General features: G+C 66.8%; 2 non-coding genes across 2 annotated transcripts; both read left to right on the top strand.

The window, feature by feature from the left end:
- Window positions 1-2494: 2494 nt before the first annotated feature.
- Window positions 2495-2613, top strand: LOC143640978 (5S ribosomal RNA). Its single transcript, XR_013155207.1, has one exon. It is a non-coding gene; the product is annotated as a 5S ribosomal RNA (ribosomal RNA).
- A 2628-nt stretch (window positions 2614-5241) lies between these two features.
- Window positions 5242-5360, top strand: LOC143640972 (5S ribosomal RNA). The gene has a single exon (XR_013155201.1). It is a non-coding gene; the product is annotated as a 5S ribosomal RNA (ribosomal RNA).
- Window positions 5361-6390: the final 1030 nt, after the last annotated feature.

The raw sequence follows: 6390 nt of genomic DNA, 5'->3' as shown, positions 1-6390 counted from the left end.
CAGCGCCGCGCCCCTGCAGCAAGGCCCACTGGCCTGGCTCTCCCCAGGGACGCTGGGACACTCACTCCATGAGAGCTGGCGAGGAGCCCAGCCGGGTCCAGGCCACGACCTCCCTGTGCAGCCTGACCCACCCCCCCACCCCTCGGCCTCCAGGATGGGGGGTCGGGGGGGACACCTGCCCTTCCCCAGAACGCGGGGCCCGCTCCCCCACCCGTTCCTGCCACACAAGCAGAACCTTGCCACCCACATCCTGGGAGTGGGACAGTCCATCCAGCGTCTCTGGCTGGGTCGGTCTCCCTTCGCACCACCTCCGCAAGGTCCCTCCTGTGTCTCTGCCTCCTTTCCCACCGCCTTCCTCCCTGAGGGTCCCCCTGAGTCTGTCTCTCTGCCTGTCTCTCTCTTTCTCTCTCATCGGAGCACCACATGTCTGTGTGTGTCTCTGCTCATCCATCTCTCCTTCTCCCTTGTGCCTCTCTTGGCCTGTGAGGAGGCATCCCTGTCTCCATCTCCCACTCAATGCCTCTCTGGCCTTGGCTCTCTTCTTTCTCTCTCTTTCACACACACACACACACACACACACACACACACACACACACAGACAGACACACACACACTCACAGAGACACACACTCACCCTTCTGTTCCCCCCCCTCCTCCCACCCAGCCAACTCACTCTGGGCTGCAAGTCACGGAGTCCATGGTCGCCTCGAGATTTTGCGGTCACAGGTTCTCTCATCTGCCGTCTAACTGCCCATGGATGTAAGAGTGGATTCAGACATAACCCTTGAAGTGCGCGCACCACTTCAGGGTGTGTGATCCGCAGAGGCTGAGAGGAGGCCGAGGAGGCCACAGGGTCTTAGGAGTCTGCGCTGAGAGCCAAGCAAGAGAGCAGATGGCAAAGGAGGGCAGGCGCTCCTGGAAGAGGAGGAAGCAGCCTTGAGAGCTGGCAACCGGTTCGGGGCCAGGGGGTTGCCCGGGAGGACCAGGTGCCAAGGGGAGCTGAAGCCCGGCCTGAGGGGACCGGGAGGCAGAGGTCCCTTGGTCGAGGTGACCCGTCCACCTGGAGACGACGGGACAACACGCAGGGCCTGACGACCCAGTGGGCCTGCGTGCCCACAACCAATGCTCCCCTCCCACTCCCCGACCCCCGCAATGCTTGCAGGTGAGGGGGCTTCCCCTCTGTTGAGGCCGCCGACTGAGCTCCCACGGGGCTTTGAATCAGGGTGCTTCTTCCACGGGACGTCCTTTCCGGCAGCACCGCCACTGGACGGAGGGGTCTGTGCCCTTCCTCAGGGCAGTGCTGTGCACGTGCTGGATGTTGACTGGTAGGAACACGGCACAGAGCACTCCGACCATGGCACTGGGTCCCAACCGAGTGACTCTGCGGTGCTTTGCAGAGTGGGCCAGAAACTCCGCGCCTCGGCCCCAGCGGCGCACTTCTGAGCCTGGCTGGCGACTGACTGACTGGGAGCCAGCGGGCCGCAGCCCCCTGGCCAGCCTCTGCCCGGGTTTCTGTGAGTCCCTGCGTGTGTTCCTCCCTCCTGCCCCTCCCTGTGCGTGGCTCCAGGCGCCAGGCACGCGTAGGGGTTGTGTGTGGCCGGCGGCCGGCCATTGCCCAGTCCGACTGCATTTCCAGCTGTCAGGGTCCCTGGGGTGTCCCAGGTGGTGCCCGTTCGCGTCTCCGCCCCTGGCTCTCTGGGCTCCCAGCTAGGCTAGGCTAGGCTAGGTTCTGGCGCCAGCGGGACACTGCTGCGGCCAGGGCTTCTGGGCTTCTCAGCCTGGCGAAGGGCGGGGTGGGCGTGGCGGTGGGGGGCCGGGGATCTCGGGGGGGGGGGGTGGGGTTCGCGGGGAGCCTGGGGCTTGGCGAGGAGGGGCTGAGGAGGCCAGGCCGCGCCAGGCCTGGTGGGGTGTCCGAGGGTGGTGCCCGCTCGCGTCTCCGCCCCTGGCTCTCTGGGCTCCCAGCTAGGCTAGGCTAGGCTAGGCTAGGTTCTGGCGCGAGCGGGACACTGCTGCGGCCAGGGTTTCTGGGCTTCTCCGCCTGGCGAAGGGCGGGGTGGGCGTGGCGGTGGGGGGCCGGGGATCTGGGGGGGGTGGGGGTCGCGGGGAGCCTGGGGCTTGGCGAGGAAGGGCTGAGGAGGCCAGGCCGCGCCAGGCCTGGCCGGGGCGGTGGGGGCCCTGTGGGATCTGGGTGGGGCTCGCGGGAGGTGGAGCCAGGTGGAGAGGGGCGGTGTTGGAGGCGGGACTCAGCCAGTCCCAGTCTCCCAGGACCCCCGGGCCCACTGCCGGGTCAAGTCAGGTGGGAGCGTGAGAGCCCCCAGCCTTGAGTTGAGTTGGGCTGGGCTGCGCTGTTCTGGGGCGGGCGAGGGAGGCCCCGTGCGACCACCCGCTCCGTTTCCCCCCCTCCACCCCCCTCCCCTCCACGCCCCTCCCCTCCCCTGGACTGAAGGGTGGAACCTGGAGCAGCCTCTGGAGGCGTCCCCGGGCGGCCCTCGCCGTCTACGGCCATACCACCCTGAACGCGCCCGATCTCGTCCGATCTCGGAAGCTAAGCAGGGTCGGGCCTGCTTAGTACTTGGATGGGAGACCGCCTGGGAATACCGGGTGCCGTAGGCTTTTGCGCCCCCTTCCCACACACACTTTTAACCCGCGTGGCCCCGAGAGACATGCCGAGACCCCCGGGCCCTCCGGGGCAGGGCGCAGGGGCAGCCCTGGGCTGCCGGTCGGTGTCCCTCCCGTGGGTCAGCGCCCAGCAGCGCCGCGCCCCTGCAGCAAGGCCCACTGGCCTGGCTCTCCCCAGGGACGCTGGGACACTCACTCCATGAGAGCTGGCGAGGAGCCCAGCCGGGTCCAGGCCACGACCTCCCTGTGCAGCCTGACCCACCCCCCCACCCCTCGGCCTCCAGGATGGGGGGTCGGGGGGACACCTGCCCTTCCCCAGAACGCGGGGCCCGCTCCCCCACCCGTTCCTGCCACACAAGCAGAACCTTGCCACCCACATCCTGGGAGTGGGACAGTCCATCCAGCGTCTCTGGCTGGGTCGGTCTCCCTTCGCACCACCTCCGCAAGGTCCCTCCTGTGTCTCTGCCTCCTTTCCCACCGCCTTCCTCCCTGAGGGTCCCCCTGAGTCTGTCTCTCTGCCTGTCTCTCTCTTTCTCTCTCATCGGAGCACCACATGTCTGTGTGTGTCTCTGCTCATCCATCTCTCCTTCTCCCTTGTGCCTCTCTTGGCCTGTGAGGAGGCATCCCTGTCTCCATCTCCCACTCAATGCCTCTCTGGCCTTGGCTCTCTTCTTTCTCTCTCTTTCACACACACACACACACACACACACACACACACACACACACAGACAGACACACACACACTCACAGAGACACACACTCACCCTTCTGTTCCCCCCCCTCCTCCCACCCAGCCAACTCACTCTGGGCTGCAAGTCACGGAGTCCATGGTCGCCTCGAGATTTTGCGGTCACAGGTTCTCTCATCTGCCGTCTAACTGCCCATGGATGTAAGAGTGGATTCAGACATAACCCTTGAAGTGCGCGCACCACTTCAGGGTGTGTGATCCGCAGAGGCTGAGAGGAGGCCGAGGAGGCCACAGGGTCTTAGGAGTCTGCGCTGAGAGCCAAGCAAGAGAGCAGATGGCAAAGGAGGGCAGGCGCTCCTGGAAGAGGAGGAAGCAGCCTTGAGAGCTGGCAACCGGTTCGGGGCCAGGGGGTTGCCCGGGAGGACCAGGTGCCAAGGGGAGCTGAAGCCCGGCCTGAGGGGACCGGGAGGCAGAGGTCCCTTGGTCGAGGTGACCCGTCCACCTGGAGACGACGGGACAACACGCAGGGCCTGACGACCCAGTGGGCCTGCGTGCCCACAACCAATGCTCCCCTCCCACTCCCCGACCCCCGCAATGCTTGCAGGTGAGGGGGCTTCCCCTCTGTTGAGGCCGCCGACTGAGCTCCCACGGGGCTTTGAATCAGGGTGCTTCTTCCACGGGACGTCCTTTCCGGCAGCACCGCCACTGGACGGAGGGGTCTGTGCCCTTCCTCAGGGCAGTGCTGTGCACGTGCTGGATGTTGACTGGTAGGAACACGGCACAGAGCACTCCGACCATGGCACTGGGTCCCAACCGAGTGACTCTGCGGTGCTTTGCAGAGTGGGCCAGAAACTCCGCGCCTCGGCCCCAGCGGCGCACTTCTGAGCCTGGCTGGCGACTGACTGACTGGGAGCCAGCGGGCCGCAGCCCCCTGGCCAGCCTCTGCCCGGGTTTCTGTGAGTCCCTGCGTGTGTTCCTCCCTCCTGCCCCTCCCTGTGCGTGGCTCCAGGCGCCAGGCACGCGTAGGGGTTGTGTGTGGCCGGCGGCCGGCCATTGCCCAGTCCGACTGCATTTCCAGCTGTCAGGGTCCCTGGGGTGTCCCAGGTGGTGCCCGTTCGCGTCTCCGCCCCTGGCTCTCTGGGCTCCCAGCTAGGCTAGGCTAGGCTAGGTTCTGGCGCCAGCGGGACACTGCTGCGGCCAGGGCTTCTGGGCTTCTCAGCCTGGCGAAGGGCGGGGTGGGCGTGGCGGTGGGGGGCCGGGGATCTCGGGGGGGGGGGTGGGGTTCGCGGGGAGCCTGGGGCTTGGCGAGGAGGGGCTGAGGAGGCCAGGCCGCGCCAGGCCTGGTGGGGTGTCCGAGGGTGGTGCCCGCTCGCGTCTCCGCCCCTGGCTCTCTGGGCTCCCAGCTAGGCTAGGCTAGGCTAGGCTAGGTTCTGGCGCGAGCGGGACACTGCTGCGGCCAGGGTTTCTGGGCTTCTCCGCCTGGCGAAGGGCGGGGTGGGCGTGGCGGTGGGGGGCCGGGGATCTGGGGGGGGTGGGGGTCGCGGGGAGCCTGGGGCTTGGCGAGGAAGGGCTGAGGAGGCCAGGCCGCGCCAGGCCTGGCCGGGGCGGTGGGGGCCCTGTGGGATCTGGGTGGGGCTCGCGGGAGGTGGAGCCAGGTGGAGAGGGGCGGTGTTGGAGGCGGGACTCAGCCAGTCCCAGTCTCCCAGGACCCCCGGGCCCACTGCCGGGTCAAGTCAGGTGGGAGCGTGAGAGCCCCCAGCCTTGAGTTGAGTTGGGCTGGGCTGCGCTGTTCTGGGGCGGGCGAGGGAGGCCCCGTGCGACCACCCGCTCCGTTTCCCCCCTCCACCCCCCTCCCCTCCACGCCCCTCCCCTCCCCTGGACTGAAGGGTGGAACCTGGAGCAGCCTCTGGAGGCGTCCCCGGGCGGCCCTCGCCGTCTACGGCCATACCACCCTGAACGCGCCCGATCTCGTCCGATCTCGGAAGCTAAGCAGGGTCGGGCCTGGTTAGTACTTGGATGGGAGACCGCCTGGGAATACCGGGTGCCGTAGGCTTTTGCGCCCCCTTCCCACACACACTTTTAACCCGCGTGGCCCCGAGAGACATGCCGAGACCCCCGGGCCCTCCGGGGCAGGGCGCAGGGGCAGCCCTGGGCTGCCGGTCGGTGTCCCTCCCGTGGGTCAGCGCCCAGCAGCGCCGCGCCCCTGCAGCAAGGCCCACTGGCCTGGCTCTCCCCAGGGACGCTGGGACACTCACTCCATGAGAGCTGGCGAGGAGCCCAGCCGGGTCCAGGCCACGACCTCCCTGTGCAGCCTGACCCACCCCCCCACCCCTCGGCCTCCAGGATGGGGGGTCGGGGGGGACACCTGCCCTTCCCCAGAACGCGGGGCCCGCTCCCCCACCCGTTCCTGCCACACAAGCAGAACCTTGCCACCCACATCCTGGGAGTGGGACAGTCCATCCAGCGTCTCTGGCTGGGTCGGTCTCCCTTCGCACCACCTCCGCAAGGTCCCTCCTGTGTCTCTGCCTCCTTTCCCACCGCCTTCCTCCCTGAGGGTCCCCCTGAGTCTGTCTCTCTGCCTGTCTCTCTCTTTCTCTCTCATCGGAGCACCACATGTCTGTGTGTGTCTCTGCTCATCCATCTCTCCTTCTCCCTTGTGCCTCTCTTGGCCTGTGAGGAGGCATCCCTGTCTCCATCTCCCACTCAATGCCTCTCTGGCCTTGGCTCTCTTCTTTCTCTCTCTTTCACACACACACACACACACACACACACACACACACACACACACAGACACACACACACTCACAGAGACACACACTCACCCTTCTGTTCCCCCCCCTCCTCCCACCCAGCCAACTCACTCTGGGCTGCAAGTCACGGAGTCCATGGTCGCCTCGAGATTTTGCGGTCACAGGTTCTCTCATCTGCCGTCTAACTGCCCATGGATGTAAGAGTGGATTCAGACATAACCCTTGAAGTGCGCGCACCACTTCAGGGTGTGTGATCCGCAGAGGCTGAGAGGAGGCCGAGGAGGCCACAGGGTCTTAGGAGTCTGCGCTGAGAGCCAAGCAAGAGAGCAGATG

The sequence above is a fragment of the Callospermophilus lateralis genome, unplaced genomic scaffold (genome assembly GCF_048772815.1).
Source record: "Callospermophilus lateralis isolate mCalLat2 unplaced genomic scaffold, mCalLat2.hap1 Scaffold_8129, whole genome shotgun sequence".
NCBI lineage: Eukaryota > Metazoa > Chordata > Mammalia > Rodentia > Sciuridae > Callospermophilus > Callospermophilus lateralis.
This window is presented reverse-complemented; position numbering and strand designations above follow the sequence as displayed.